Source organism: Microplitis demolitor, chromosome 4 (genome assembly GCF_026212275.2).
Source record: "Microplitis demolitor isolate Queensland-Clemson2020A chromosome 4, iyMicDemo2.1a, whole genome shotgun sequence".
NCBI classification, from domain to species: Eukaryota; Metazoa; Arthropoda; class Insecta; order Hymenoptera; family Braconidae; genus Microplitis; species Microplitis demolitor.
Window position 1 is genome coordinate 7,156,865 of NC_068548.1, and position 17,999 is coordinate 7,174,863.

The window sequence follows — 17,999 nt, forward strand, 5'->3', positions numbered from 1 at the left end:
ATTTAAAATTTAAATAAATAGTATGGAAATTCCGAAAAGAATCAAGTGTATAGAATTCTCTTATCTTTAAATTAAAATTCTGGAAAAAATATCAAAGACATGATAAAAATTTATAGAGAGTTCAATTCTCTGCACAGGAATTCTTTTTCAATTTTATCTTAATATCAATACTTTAGCTGGTATCTAAATATAAAAAAATTTATATTTCTGATTTGCGGAACTTAAAGTTCATGGTTCGAATCCACTCCACCCTTTTTTAATTTTTGTCGATTTTTACTTTTTTAAATTTACCATCAATTAGAAAAATAATCTCTAAAAATCCATTAGGCACTCTTATCCACGTCAGTATTAAAATTTAAAAAATCCGTTTATCGCTTCCCATAACCCGCTCGCGATATTAATCAGCCGTTAAAATATCCGAGCTTTTTTTATCTTACCCCAACTTGGCTAGATTTATATTTGACTATAATTAAAGTGTCAGGTCAGTGATACCGAGGCGCGAAGCACCGAGTTTAAAAAATAAAAAAAATAAAATAGAATGAAGCAGCCAATAACCCGCGGGCTTCTTTGTTTCCTCATGGTTCCTAGCCCCTCCCCATTTTACAAACCGGCTCGTGAGAAATTAACTAATTAAACAAAGCATTTCATTGTGGTGTTACTCATCTATTTAATTCACCTTTTTGTAACTTTTTATCCTGTAAAATAAATAAAACGTCATGCATGAATTTTTTATTAGAACGCTGATAAATTACCGAGATAAATTTAAATTTATATGTAAATTACCTTCACAAAGTGCGGGTACATATTAACAAAAGTATAAAATGTTGTATATATATATGTATATTAAATTTTAAATATTAAATATAAAATCATGATAATAACAATGATAACAGCGGTAATAATAGCGAGACAACGGAATATCAACATTCACAGTTCATCTTGAGTTCAAGAGACCCGGGACCTTTGTTCCGTGTTCTCGGACTTCCGTGCCGACGGTTTACTCCCTCAGAATCTCAAGTGACTCAACTCTATGTCGTCCTCAAGTCATTCTCGTTCTTGTTTTCGTTGTCTGCCCTCCCGTTACGATTAACAGTTTCCTGTTTCTATTCCTTGAGTCAACAGACCGGAGAAAATTTTTGTTTTCCTTGTAAATCTATAGCTTGGAAGCTTATGAATTAGTATAATGCGCCCTTGAGTTCACGGATGCCGCAAAGTCGGGATTAAAAGTGGACAGAAAGTAAACATTTTTTGAAAATTTCATTGGGGATTAAAAATAAACTTTATGGTGAACATTTTGAATTAAGGGTAAAAAGGAATAAGACTTTTTTTTGTTAAGGATTTCATTTCCTCTGTGACTTTTTTTGCACACCTCGAACGCGAAGCGAGGAGGTAGTACTCTATTTTCGTAAATTTTTCAGTTCGATCATTTAGCCTCTAATTGTGTGAAAAAATAATAAATTTTTGAACTTGTGAGTAGAACATAAATTTAATAATTCAAAATTTTGATTTGATTCGCTCATTCCTACTTTGTATTAGAAATCAATCACTATTTTTTTATCAAAGCTCATTAAAAAAAAAAAAGAAAATTAGAATTCCCAGGATGTTTTAAATTTTATCAGAGCCTGAGAGTGGTCGAAAAGTTATTCTTAATATTATACCGTACTGAGAATAATGTTGACGTCGACGACGACGTCTTGGTAGTCTTGGAGACGGTATCAGGCTCTACTCGTGGTAGTAAAGAAAAGAGGGTAACGAATAAAGTTATGAGTCCGCTTTAAACTTTTCGAAAGAATACTAGTCTCTGTTAGCGGTCTCTTGACTCTTGCGTAACTAAAGAAAATACTCGGGGTTTTTTTTATTTCCCTTATACACACTCACATACACATCCTTCTTATCTTCATATACATATAAACAAATGTATACTGTGTTGATTCGAGAACATGAGCCAAAACTACTTTTGTCTGATTCACGGCCCTTAGCTCCACTATTACCCACTTGTAAATATATATTTTTTAAACACCAGGGAAATTAGCTCTGATAAAAATTTATATTATTCTGTTCATATTTATATTTATGTTTAGATATATATTTTCTTAATATTATCGAGATTTAATGTTTACTCTATATGAGAATTAGTATTATTATTATTATTAGTAACACACTCGGTCCTCACTGGTATACGATAAAATAAATGAGAATGGGATAAACAAAAAATAGTGAGTATGATAGTGAATGTTGAATTAAATAAAGTTAAATAAAATAAAATGGTAAATTCAATTGTGATTCTGACATAAAAGACGAAAATTCGTTTGACGGATAAACTCAATTGCGGTGTTGAGTTTCGCGGCATCAATACTGGTTCAGATAAATTATTTTGTATTCAATATCACGATTATATTACAGCTATAAGGTTTTTTAGTTGAGTATTTAATAATAGTTAAAAAAAAAAAAAAAAAAAAGTGAGTGAAGTAGATTCGAACTGTAAACTTGGGGTTTAATATTAATTATTTAAAATTTCAATTCTGGCTTACCAATTAATCTTATCGTACAATTGAGAATGAGCATTTTTTTAGTGAATTGAATTTCCTACGAAATCATATGTAAATTTTTTTTATAACTGTAATTTTGTTTTATTTTTTTATTTACAAAATAATTATTTTGAACAAATTAATTTTCTTACATCGATATCGTATACCAAGTTAACTAGTGTTTCTCAATTTAAACCGCAGTCCTCAAAGTTATAGTACGCATTTTCAGTGAAATTGCCAAGGATTACCATTACTTCCGCTTGAAATAATTTCTCTCTCCCATTTCACCAGTACGCCCTTACTCATACTTAACTCGCTCTCTTTCTCTCTTACCTCTAATCTCTTACTTTTACCTACTTCTCCATCTAGGTCTGAGAGAAATGATCCAAAGTAAGATTCAACTTGCAATATATTTATAATCCACTTCAATTTACCATAAACTATTATCCGGTAGGCAGAAAAAAAAAAAAAAAAAAAAAAACACAAAAAATAAAAATAAAAGAGAAAAAGTGGATATTTATCGATCCCACGAGAGTCGCGCGGGCGGGCCATTAAATAAACGCAACGAGTTTTCATATAGATATATATATATATATATATATATATATATATATATATATAAATATATATAGGATAGTGAGGGTGGATGAAGGTGAGGGGGTGGGAAGAGGAGAGAGAAACTAACATACCCGTTTTATTTCGTTTGCCGATTTCATCTAGACGAGTTTCATTAATTATTTTATCAAATCCCGAGTGTTTGGTGATACAATCGTTTTTGTTGACGTTTCGTTATTTATCATCGTTTTTGCACTGACGAACGACTGGATATAAAAATGTTTTTATTTTTTAGCAAATGAAAATAAAAATTTTAATGAAAATGAAAATAAATCAATTGGTTGTTTATTGGTGTGAAAGAGCAATGATTGCAGGGACTCTAATTTTTACAATAAAAATTTATTTTTATTTATTTTAGGAGAGATATGTAATAGATATTTACGTCATAAGGCCGTGAAGTGGTAGTTTTCTGATAGCGATGATATTTCGATATGAGCTTAAGGTTTGTGGCGGGAAAGTTCGAAACGGGCGGAAATTCACGCTCATTTTCGAACATTCGCGTCACTAACATTAAAGCGAATATAAAAAAAAAAGTCGTTGTCAAAATCGCCACTAAACGGCTGAATGACGTACAATATTTGTTATTATCGCTCCATAAGTTTAACTTTTGAGGGATAGGAGGCAATTAATGACATTTTTTTTTTTTTTTTTTTTTTTTTTTCATTTAATCACTTGTAGGTTAATATGAGTGTGAATGTAGCAGACTTTAGACAAATTTTAAATTATTAATAAATAGAGTAAATAATTAATAAATTTAAATTTTAAAAAATGCGCATTTAAAAAATTCAAATATTAATACGTGTATTTATTATAAATATCATTTTTTAAATTATTTAATCTATTTATTTATAATTTTAAATTTGTCTGATGTCTGCTACCATTCACACTCATAGGTGAATATAGATAACTCTTAAACAAACAGTTGACTAATTTTTATTACTTGCTTTAAAAATATAAACTGATAATTTACTTGTATCGTGTATTTATGGTTAATAAAATGGTGTGGTTATTATTTTATTAACAATAGGTCCGCTTCGTAATAAACTGCCAGCAGAGAAATAATTAGCGTCACTCAATAGTAACTAAGTTTAAACTTTACTCAAATTCATTGCTCAGTACACTAGAATGCGACTTTTTTTTTTACGATCTCTCTTAATTTCGTCTGGGTCTACACGAAAAGTTCGTAAAAAAAGGAGGGGGTAAAACTTCACGGCCTAGGCCGTGAAAAAAAGACGGTATAGTAGTCTCTAAAAAAGAGTCCCTTTACGGACGCCACCCAGCGCTCAAAAGTTGAACCTTTGGAGCGAGTATAACAAAAAGATATTTTTAAACAACGTGGGCCCTGAATCATTTTTCAACTTTCCGCTTATAAAATTGCAAATTTAAAAAAATTCGGGAAATTATTGGTTTCGGTCTACTAGGAAGCTATTCTGACTAATTTCAAGATGATGTTTGAGTGTATATATGTATGTATGTCCATATGTACGTACGTATGTAAATATCTGCAACTTTTGAACGGATGAACTGATTTTGATCGTCAAGGTATCATTCGACGTAACTTGTCAATATCTAAAAGCTATGAGAAATTGAGCTCAATCGGTAGGTTGCGTTCGGAGATATTCCAAAAATAAAATTTTTTCAAAAATGTTTTTTTTTGATAACTTTTCATGTGCTCGATGAATCAATTCCAAAATCTAATCAGCTTTAAAACTTTATAAGCCGCGTTGAATGCTACCTCAAACATCAAAATCGGTTTATTCGTTTAAGAGAAAGCGTTAACGATAGAATTAAAAAAATAATTTTTTTTAGTTTTTTTTTGAAATTCTAAAAAACGACTAGATAAATCAATTTCAAAATATGGTCCGCATTACAACTCAATAAAACGCGTTTATTGCCACCTCAACCGTTTCAATCGGTTAATTCGTTCGAGAGATATGGTTGGAGAAAAAATGGGTTTTTTCAAAAACGAAGGCATACAAAAATATTTTCACGCTCGAAAATGTATTCACAACAATATTTTTGAACTTAAGGAGCCCGAAAACAGCGGGAAGTTTTGGGGCTGGCCGGCAGGGTCAACTGATAGACCGATTTTTTTTTTACTTTGTACGAAATCTTTAAGAATTTAATTTTTCTATGTACTTTGCATTAAAGTTCTGGTTAAAGATTCAAGTTTATTTAAAAAATGATCAGTATCTTTGTTATATAAAAGATTTAATTTCCTACTAAACTTCCTTACAAATTTTTTAGTTTGTCCGATATTCAAATCAAATTTTTAACTAAAGATTATAAAATTTTTCGTATTTAAATTTCGTTAAATTTCTAGAACTCAAAACTTAAAATCAAAATTTTGTATCAAATATAAAGTTTATCAAAAAAATGATACGATCCTTTTTTTATACAAATTAAAATTTTCTATAAAAAGTCTTTTGACAATTTTCTACATCTCTGACACTTAACCCAGAAACCGAGGATTTAATTTAAATCTGCCAAACAAAAAAACGCGACAATTAAAATGAATCTAATTCTTATGAAAAAGAAAATAAAAAAAATGCGACTCTAAGCAAGACGTTAAAAAAAGGCGGGTCAAAAGAGCGAATTACGATCGTTGGCGTTTTCTCCAACGGATCTTCATTATCCATCCCCATTTTTTCTTATCCACCTCTGGCTTTTCCCCTTTCTCTCTTCCACCCACACTCCAGACGTACTTTAGCTGGTCGTTATCATCGTTCTTTATTCCAGGAGTTGGCGATCGGTTGATCGAACCAACCGGGAGCAAGCTCGATAATGGGAAAAAAAGTAGGAGTAGTAGCAGCCTGGCGCCGCTATGGACGCGTTCGCATACACCCGGTTGAATCTCGTGAATTTTCTTATTCCCTCAGGCGACGACGACAAGAGAAGAGTAGTATAGAATAGAGAGTAGAGAGTAGAGAGTAGAAAGTATAGAGCTGAAGAAGCTTTACTCTTTCATATTATATACTCTCTTTCACTCTCTCTCACTAGTAGTATCTTTCTCTCCCTTAATATAAGCTCAGTCGCTTCATGATAAAATTCATAATCTCAATTCGCATCCATTCGCCAGCAAAATTCGACGTCAATAAAGGTACAACGCGTTTATTATTAACGATAACTTGATTCTTTAGCTTTAGCTTTTGCGTTAACGTTTGCGTTTGAATTTGAATTTTGATTTTTATTTTAGTTTTTTTCAGCTATAGCTTTTCTCTGAGTTTGCTTTGTCCATAGACGAATCAATAGGATGCCCATCTGCCGCAGTTATCAATTTGCCAAATTGCAAATCAATACCAAAGTCCCCAGTGTATGTGAATGAAAAAAAATAATATATATAATAAATAGAAAGAGCTTTTTTTTACGCTCTATATTATTGAACTCTGGACACTGAGCTCGTTGTGTTGCTCAGGCAAATGTTCTCGAGTAAGAGAAATTGCAATTGGTGTTTGTACAACCGATAAAAAATTATTGATACTATCTTTATTGCGTGACAACTTTTGTTGGGAAAAAGTTGATTAATTGATTTTTATTTTGTAATTTATTGTTTAGTCCCATTTTACCCCAGTTTAAATTAATTTATTTATTTTACTAATTATTTTAATTTTTTTATAAAATTTTCATAAAATTTTTTAAAACTCAATATTCAAGCGACCCATTTTACCCCAGTTAAAAAAAATATTATAAATTTTCACTTTTACTAAATTTTTTGAAAAAATAAAAAAAAAATTGATAATAAATAAACCCAAGAAGCTCGATGACAGCAAAATCTATACGTTTCGCCTCATCCACCAAACACAAGTTATTTTTTCCATTTCCCCTTTCCCAACAAAACTCACAAGCAAACTCACTAAATAAAATAAAAAACCACAAGAATTCGGTCATATTGTCAGAATCCATGGGCCATGTAATTGCGATCACTGGCTGTTCCTGTCTCCCTCTCTCTCTCTCTCTTTTCTTTCGACATACAAATATAGATATTCACGATAAACTTGCAGCAAAAATTTCTCAAGCAGTCTGAACGGACGTCCGTTCGGGGCGTGTCGCAAAAAAACTGGTAATCCCTCACCCTTATCCTCCATTTCCAGCTGAACCTCCACCTTGTTCTCCCAGCTTCTATTACTGAAACCACCACCAGCACGACTTCCCCAGGCACAAGTAACAACTAGTTGACTCTGGAACTGACCAATCCAGTGGCTTGACATAGTGTTAGTGTAAAATATTAAGGTAACTCAATTACCGAGATCAAACTGACCGTAACCTCAAACTCTCACTATCACTCATACACCTACTCTCTAAGACTTGAATTTATAAAGACGAATCACAAGAGACCACAGCAATACAGCGTCAAACTCTGGACTTAGTCCGAGTAGCAGTTCGTTTAGTAAAGCGGTTTCTAAAGTGGCCTGGCGGACCATGGTCCACCAGGCCATTTAAAGTTTCGTTGCTTTTAAATCGTGGCATTTATGGCTAACAAACTTTACTGAGTTTTCAGCAACAGCTTGTTAACTCGGAGTTTACCCATCGATTTATTTTGGTATTAACGTGAGGCACATAACCTAATTCGCACACCGGAAACTTAATGGCTGCCAACAATAAGAAATCACCCGGCTAATAAACGTCTTCAGAATACTATTCATCTTGGAAATTAAAAATAAACTTCAGAAACTTTTCAAGTATTGATTGGATTCAGTCTGGATATATATACATACATATATATATATATATATATATATATATATATATATATATATATATATGTATATACAGATAAATTAATGTTTTAATTTAAGAAATTTGTAAAAACTTTTTCGATAACTAGCGAGAGTTTTAAAGTTTCACAAAATTGCAAGAGAAATAGTGGGTGAATTTCAATGTTTTGTTTTTTTTTAAGTCGATTTGACAGAGACTGTCCAAAACGATGCTGAGAGTAAAGTCAGAAAAATGTACACGGAAAAAGACATCAATTAATTTATGCAAAGAACGAACGAAAGAGCATCAAGGACTTGATTACTAGACATAAGTTTGAGCGATTTTTATAAAAATTGTTTTTTAAATCGATAAAAAAAACGTTAATAGAGGTAAAATTATGATAAAAAATGTATTTTGATACAAGGGAGGAAAATGATAAATAAACGTAAGGAGGTAATGTTTAAAAATGAGAAAAAATTTGAATCTTTTTTTTTTCAATAGTGAAGAGGAAATAATATGAGATGATAACGTTTATCGGTTAACGAATTGAAGCACCTTGTGGTTTGAATCCATCCTCAGGCATAGTTTCCATTACCGCTAACACACGTGGCGTTGTGGGAATCGTTTTCACCCTTGCTCCACCCCGAGCATCGTCGAACTCCAGCCCCATCATCCCACATCCCTTTAACCCATTTCACTCTTTGCTGTCGGGCTCACTTACTCGTAAGAATAAATAGTGATAATGATACCGGGTTTTTAATTAAAAATAATCGTGTATTAATTTAAAGAAAGAAAAAAAAGTCATCAAAGTGTTTCTAAAGTTTGTTTTCAATCGTGATTGGACAAAAGTTGGAATGGGTAGTACGATTGAATTCGTGAGGTAATTTTCTATTAATCGTGTACTCACATCAGCGTTTCCAAAAAAAAAAAAAAAAAAAAAAAAAAACACGAAAAACGAAAAAAAGTAGCTCATAAAATTATTTTAAAAGCGCTGAAATTTTTGAGGAAAAAAAATGTTTTAGCCAACATACAATTTCATTCTAAGTAAAATAAATACCCACATAAACTTATGTTAATAAAAAATTTTTTGAATACTCACAATAATTAACGTCATAATTAGATAACTGCAACCTTATCGCAAGATATCATTGTGAGTCCTTATGTTACACAGGATTTCATCAGCTCCTTATATACTATAATTATTTTTTTTTTTATTCTGAAAAATGATTGATCCTGTGGACCAATCCAAAAACTTCCCGCTGTTTTCGAGATCTGAGAGTGAAACATAATTTCTTCAAGCTCAAAAACCTGTTAGGCAATAAGAGCCTTTCATTGAAAAACATTATTTTTATCCGATAACATTCTTGGAACAAATTAACCGATTTGAACATACTTGCCGGCAATCGAAAGGGTACATTGAGACTTAGAAGTTAGATTACATTTTGAGGCGAATCAGGCAAGTGAGTTATGAGTTATCCGAAAAGAGCCCTCAAAAAAAAATTTTTAATTTTTATTTTTTTTATAACTCGTAAACTACTCGACCAACGTCAAAATCTCTTCAGCTCTAAATCCTGGTAAGTCCTTTCGATTGCCACCAAGAACACTAAAATCGATTGATTCGTTCAAAAGACATTGTCCGACGAAAAAAGTTTACGTACAGGAAGGTCCATCTAAAAATGGTCAGAACAGGTTTTTAGGACCTCAAAACGACGAGATCTAACAAAAACTCAATTTTCGAAAATGGAACCAAATCCCATTTTTTGAAAATTATCAATTTTCATAGCCGGAAGTTAAAAAAAAATGTTGGAAAATCTAAAAGTACACACCTCAATTACCCATGATAATTATTAATATTTTATTTTTTTATTATTATTTTAATTATTTTTTTACATTGTTGATTATTCTTCAACTTTTAACTTATTAACTTTATTTTTTATTTGTAATTTAATTTTCCTAGTTTTTTCTTTCAGTTTAATTTATTTTATTGAATTTTTTTTTTTTAAATATTCCACATTTTTAACTTCTTGCAAAGAAAATTAGAAAAAAGAGGAAAATTATTGGTACACGGAAAGAAAATTATGGAAACGGTTCCCATAATTTTGTGAAAGTTTTTCCTATACCATCATAGGAATTACGACCATAAATTATGGGAGCAGTTTCTATCATTATGGGAATGATGTCCATAACATTATAGAAATGATTTCCCTAATCATAGGAATGGTTCCTATAATTTATAGAAATATATATATATTCTCTAATCCTACCGTTACACTGGTGTTGCTCTTAGCTGCCAGTAGTCGAAGAAAAAAAAAGAAAAAAATAATAATCATAAATGGAAGTCAAATTTTTTATGAATTACCGGTTTCAAAATTTTATCAAACATACAATTAAACAAAAAGGATTTAGACGGTGATTTTCAAAAAGGTTCTTGCAACAAAATATCCAAATTAGGCCAATTTATTATATTTTCAAAAGTTATCGTGATTCCGAAGATTCATATGTAACAACAGACAGTATTGGTTTATTAGATTAAAATAATTTATTTTGAATCAATGGAATAATGAATCGACTAAATACCGGGTCGAAATTATATTTTAATAAATTATCTTTATACTAGTATACAATTTAACCCATTTTAGTGCAATCAAAAACGTGTAGGGGTGATTTAACGTGAGTGAGTTAGTCGAAAACATAATTTCGATCGTAGGGCACACCCAGCCCGTTCAGTACATCAAAAATAAAAAATTGCCGCTATTCAATTACATACATTGTCAAATTTATCGAAGTATATCGATGTGGGTAATCATTTTACAAATACACGGAAAAAAAAGATTAGTAAATATTACTGAGATTCTCGTCAACAGCGCGCCTAGACCGAATCTCAGTAAATTTTACTGAGTAGAACGTCAGAAATTAATAACAGATGCATTTTTTTTGACAAGTGCCTTGTAGTTTTTTAAAGTTTAAGTAGTAATGTTAAATAAGTAGTCAAGCAGTATATTTCAACGATTAACTGTAAATTATAGCAGTTTAAACATGTAAATCATAATTTTACTGATTGAAACGACATTAATTATTGATCATAACATAAATAATTAGAAGTTGAACTACAATTATTGTCAATCATTTTCTTCCATGTAACTTCATCAACTATCAAACTATTATATTTATTTATTTAGCAGAAATGTTTTTTTTTCATAAAAACTCGAGATTTATTTAGATTAAATTTAAGTAAGTAGAGCGTTAACACGGTGGTATTAATTCTTATCTTTTTATTGTATTTATTTAATTTTTTTTTAAATATAGTATTAAACCCTGGGAGACTTTTATTCCATTATATTTTTATTTTATAACTTAAGTTATTTATTTTAAAAAGTTGTGTACCGTAGATATGCCCAGGACGGTGGTGTTCCCACAGAGCGTACACATTATTTATCGTCACTTTACAAAGCAATAAGCGTTTCTTCGTGCACTGCCCGACACACAACTCCAGCAATACCATCGTCTGCTACTACTACTTGCTACATACACATATATATATATATATATTTGCACACTGTACTGAGTATACAGCGCAACTAATACACAAGACATTTAATTTTACCTTTTCTTATAAATACTTGAAACTATTTAAGTTTAACTACTTTTACATTAATATATTTTAATTTTATTTAATTTAAGAATTATTTATAATAATTGTTGTTATTTGTGATAATACCGAAATTTTATAAAAAAAATCTAAATATTTATTAAATTACTCGATTAATATTTAAAATTACTCAAAAAAAAATTTAGATGCAACGAAATTAGACTAGATTTTTTTTTTGTATTAAAAAAATGACTTTTTATTATTTTAAATCAATATATCTCTGAAATTATTTTGACAAAAAAAACAGACACCTTTTTGGTAGGAAATTAAATTTCCTATAAAAAGTACCAACGTAAATTTTTCTCTAAACTCATAACCTAACGAGTTATTTAAATTTAAAAAAAAAATAAAATATATTAGAATAATTTTATTTAAAAATAATAATAATAAGATAGTTAAAATGTAGCTGACGTAACAAAGTATAATATACTCAGTAAGGAAGAACCTGGTGTCCCGTGTCGTGTATCTTAGTAGGGGTTAATAGGGCCTGCGTATGCAAGAGAGCGTTTCGCATCTCGAGGAGGCTACAGACTACAGAAACTACGTGCAGCTGCAGCAGCACTCTGAGACTCAGAGAAAATGGAGAGGGGACGGCCTTATTAAATAATGAAGTGTAAACGATGAGTTAAAAAAAATTGCTTTTTTTACAAGACAACACAACCTTTTCTCCTTTACCACCACCCCCACCCACTACCGCCCCAACCACTTTATTATCCGCGATAAATTAAGTATAAGCACGTATTTCACTTAGTTTACTATTCAATATTCCCGCTATTGCTCTGTCTCTTCTACTTGTCTGCTATCAAATTTGCTCGTCTTTTTATTGCTACCTTTCATAAAATCTACATTATTTATTTAGTTTATCAATTTTTTCATTTGTATACAATTTATCATTTCTTTATTTTTTTTTCTGCAGAAAAATAAACGCTTCCCCATTCAATTTCTGATTGCTCATTAATTACTGGGTCTACATGAAAAGTCAATCAGACTTTTTTCAAGAGAATTTAATTCTCTGTCAATTTTTTATGTCGATGATTTTTTTTTTAAATACCTTGGAACCTTTAGCGGAAATTTAGATTTGATTAATTTTTTTTTTTTAAATTCATAATATATATAATTAAGTTTAATCATTTATTAAAGCTAAACTATTGAAGATATGATAAAAATGACAGAATACAATTTTGTAGCAAATTTAATTTCCCATAAAAAATATCTATATGAAGTTTTACCTAAACTTAATAATTAACGGAGAAATTTCAATTTTAATTAAACTTCAATTACAGTAAATTAAAAAAAAAAAAAACTTTTCTGACTTTTGAATTAAAATTACATTTAAACTATCAGATAAAAAGAAAAGTTATAAATGTTATCATTAGGAATTTAAAAAAAAAAAAACTGTCAGTCTTTTTCAAGTGTAAGTCATAGTTTTAATGTAAAATGAAAATTTGCTTTTACAGTCGATTAAAAATTTTTTAAGCAGTTCAATGAGCAAATAAAAAAAAAATATATATATATATATATAAATCCAGAATATTAAACTGCGTACGACCTGGCGACTTGTATAATCTGCAGGACCCGCCCAATAGTCGATACTTAGCGGAAGTAGAGAGGTAGAAGTGAATATAAAGAGTGAGGCAAGAAAGTTGATCGTGCATCACAAAAGCTCTCTTGTTATTCTTCACTTTTTTCTTGTATTTTATTTTATATAAATTTTTTATACGTATATAGACAGTATAACCGACTCCGACCTGCTAACGCTAAAATTGATTGCAACCACACGCGGATGGTAAAAAAATGTGATTTATTTACGTCCAGCGAGGGTGGAAATAAAAAATATGAACAATAAAAAAAAAAAAAAATAAAATAAAAATGTTGCTCTGGACTGTGGACACTCGGCAATTTCGCGCGTGCCAATTAAATCCCCTTCGAGTTCGACCCAGTCCGACATTAACTGCTTCGAAATCCATTTCTACACATATACACACTCACACACACATTTCCATTCATTATTATTATTATTATATTTTTATTTATAATTGTCAACTCGATTATTTTTATCGCTGTCTTTTGTAATTTTCTGAACAAAAATTTCTTTCATTGATTTAAAATAAAGGTATTTAATTATTGAGAAACCAATTAAATTTAACTTTTTACTAGGTACAATAATGTTTATTATTTTTGTATTATTATTAGTATTTATGAGTGGGTTAAGATGGGCCGTGATAAGAAACTCATTTTTGACGACGATTGTGGGTATTCATTTTATAGAAAATTTCATAATTTTTGAGAATATTAAAAAAAAATTTTTTTTTTTGTCAATTAACATTATTTCGTGAAAGAGAAGATAATTCGGAGTAAAATGAGTACTCACATCGATGTCATTAGTCAAAATATTAAAAATTCAATATCGCGGCAATTTAAACAATAAATTGACTCAAATGTGATATATCGATGTGAATACTCATTTTACTTAGAATTTTATTCACAATCACGTAGAGCTAACTCGGGGAGGGGGGGGGGCAGTAGCAGGGCGGACGAACGATACGGTGAAAAATAAAATAAATTGTTTTTTTTTTTTGCAGACTAATAAATCAAGTGGTTTTACCTCGATAATAAATTACGAGTACAATTAAATAATAATAAAACAATAGCAGCGTTATTATCGTTTTATTACCGCGTAAATTAAAAAAAATGCAAAGTAGCCGAGCGTGTGTTATAAATACTTGTTATAGCTCGGAAGATGCACAGACGTGTAGACAATACCGTTAGCACATAAGTCGGTGATCATTCAGCATTCAGGTGGTTTTAAAAAAGCAAATATGAGTTAAAAAAAAATATAGACGAAGAGTATATAGATATATTCAGCCCACAATCCCTCTAGGTATGGGAAGCAAGCGTGTCGGCACGCACGTGGGGCCGGAAGGAACACGAGCTGATATCATAAGAAAAGAGAAAATAAGAAAAGGAAGAAAAGTGTAGAGTAGAGTTAGGAGTAGTAAGAAGTTAGGTTGCATGAAGCGATAAATAAAAAAGGCGTAAGAGAAATAAAATAAAATAAAAACTGGGAATCTGATGGAATGAAATGAGACGGGATGAAATCAGTGAGAGTGAGTGAGGTAACGAAAAAAAGAGTAGAGAATAGTTGTGAAAAGGTAGACAAACATATGCATGTATATATAAATATATATATATATATATATATGTATGGATGGATTATATAGTGGAAGAACGCGGAAGTGGTGAGATATCAGAGTGAACTTACCTTAGGCGGGAAAAATGTATATAGTTAGTGGTGTGAGTAGTGTGTTGTGGTGACCTAGGATGGAACGTGAAACGGAACTGCCACTGATTGATATCTACTCGACTACTCGACTACTCGCGGTACTCGCGGTGCGCGATGTTTCATACATGTCCCAATGTAATATGCGTATACATATTACATATAGGTATGGAGATATATATATATATATATGGATGTGGATGTGAGTATGTGAATGTGTTGGTATAAATAGTAAGTTAAATTACTTTATCGTATAAATTCCGGTCGTTGTTTCAGACGATTAAGTTATAGTGCAATGAATAATATTTTCCGCGGAAGCTCACCCTTCGCTGGGTCCCACTGCTCTGCGGCAACAGACAATTGATTTACCGTTTTTAACAAAACTATTTTTCTCTCATTCTTTTCATACTTTTGTTATACATATCTATGTTTTTTTTTTGTTTTATCTAAATTGTTTATAATTTTTTGGCTTGAATATTTTTTTCTACCGATTTGAAATATGAAAATATTGATTAATTAAAATTGAATAATAATAATGAATGAAGTGAATATAAAATGAAATGAAATAGAAAAAAAAAACAACGTTGATTATATATTTGAATTTGAATAGAGAATAATAAAGACTTGAGTTTTTAACGATCAGCATCGTGCCGATTAAAATTTTATTTACCGAGTCTATATAAGTCTGAGACACTTTAAGGTGCCGAGTTTGAATATTAAATGCTCAATGTGATTCTACTTAAAGTTATACTTGCTCTCCGTCTCTTAAAAACTACCAGTGCTTATATAAGTCCAACTCTACACCAACTCGTTCTCTTAGAAAAGCTGAATTCAATGTGGACCTACTGGCAGATGAGAAGTACGAGGACCATCACGACAGAGAGTACCGCTTAACCAACTTTTATATGATTCTCGTAAAAGCTTTACGAGCGAACGGCATACACCCTAAACCCGATACCCAGAACCACTTTAACAAAACTCAGAAAACCGAAAGTATGACTGCTGGTGGTATGCTCATTCCATACTACAGTCCATCGACTACCAGCTACTATTGAATACTATTCAACTAACCCAGACTTCATAAGTACCTTCATTACGACAACATGACGGGTAAAATTTTCGAGTGAGCTTGCTCCTTTTCCTCGACAAATATTATCCAATAATCCTGATCCACATCTCATCTACAAAATTCTATAACTATTTTTTTTTATTTCTTTATTTTTCTTGTCTGGGCACTACACGGAGAAAAAATGAAAGGAACTGTTCCTAGTACGTTTATGAAATATCATCCCATACCGTTATGGTAATGATTACTAGGGATTATGGGATATAGACCCATACTTTTTGGGAAGGTTTCCATAAATATGGTAATAATTCCTATCATTATGGTAACAGTTCCCATATCGCATGTGAAAGAATCATGGTAATGATTACCATACTCATAGGAATAGTTCCAATAAGCAAATAGGAACCAATCCTATAACCACATTGTAACAGTTCCTAAGCGTATATGGTAATGGTTACCATAATATTATGGGAATGGTTACCATAATATTATGGGAATGGTTACTATAATATTATAGGAACAGTTACCATAATATTATGGGAATGGTTACCATAATATTATAGGAACAGTTACCATAATATTATGGGAATTATTACCCTAATATTATGGGAATGGTTACCATTTTATTGTAATATAGTTTCACAAAAAGATTAAATATAAAAAAAAAATGCTTATTACAAACAAAAATTATTATAATTTTTAAATATTATGGTAACCATTCCCATAATATTATGGTAACCATTCCCATAAAATTATGGTAACCGTTCCCATAAAGTTATGGTAACTGTTCCCATAATATTATGGTAACTATTCCCATAATATTATAGTAACCATTACCATACGTACATAGTAACGATTACCATAATTCTATAGGAACTATTCCGATACCGTATGGGAATTATATCCATAATTATAGGAATGGTTAACATAATATATATGGGTGCCGTTCCTATAATCAACATTTCAAAAAAACCAGTTACCATGCAGTATGGGAACCATTCCCATAATATTATGGTAACGATTACCATAATATTATAGTAACCATTACCATAGGTACATAGTAACGATTACCATAATTCTATAGGAACTATTCCGATACCGTATGGGAATTATATCCATAATTATAGGAATGGTTAACATAATATATATGGGTGCCGTTCCTATAATCAACATTTCAAAAAAACCAGTTACCATGCAGTATGGGAACCATTCCCATAATATATCGTAACTGTTACTATAATTTTCTCTCCGTGTATAAAGTCGGATCCATGTATTTAAATCGACGTTATAATTAACAAATTGTCCAACTTAATATTTTTTAGTAAGTGATTCTGTGCAATTTTCAAATAGTAATAGTCAGAAAAAATATTATTTGAGTAACCTAGGTAAAAATATTATACATATACTAGATTTTGAATTAATTTCAAGATGAAAAAAGAATTTTTTAATTAAGGAAGGATGGGGCAAGAAGGTCTCTCTGAAAGTCTGATCAAAAATAATTTTTTTTTTTTTTTTAATTACCATAAATCCGATATATTTGCGCATTTTTTGCCCTACGCATGACGCTTGGGGCAAAATGAACCACCTGAAAATTCTATAAAATGATTTTTTCATATTTTTATCGTCAAATCACTGTAAATCGAAGTGTTTTAATTTAAAACGCCTAAGTGTTTAGTTGCCATTTAAATACATTGTAGTCACTTTTTAAACGTTTGCAAGTGTGTAGAAAGTGACCACAATCTAATTAAATGACAATTAAACACTCAAGTGTTTTAAATTTAAACACTTCGATTTACAGTGATTATAAAACATTTACTATACTTATCCATTTTTTGGCTGATTCTCTATGCCTGGGGCAAACTTGGCCATTAAAAATATTCGAAAATAAAAAATTTTTTTTTAATTGATAAATTTTTTAAATAAAGCAAAATTATCTACAATCTAAAAATTAAAAAACATATTTTTTGGATTAAAAATAATGACAAATAGGATATACAGAATTGTTTTTTTTTTTATTAAGTAACAAATAGTAATTAATCTATAATCGTAAGGGAACGATTTATTACACCTTAAAAAATTTTTTTTGAGTAATATAATAAGTAAAAATAGTTGTCTAGAAGAAGCAATACATTCTTAACGTTGAAACCAATTTAAAAAAAAAAAAAA

General features: G+C 30.4%; 1 protein-coding gene across 1 annotated transcript in view; it reads left to right on the forward strand.

The window, feature by feature from the left end:
- Window positions 1-17,999, forward strand: part of LOC103570425 (uncharacterized) — a 36,916-nt gene that overhangs the window by 1,123 nt on the left and 17,794 nt on the right. The window lies entirely within an intron of this gene.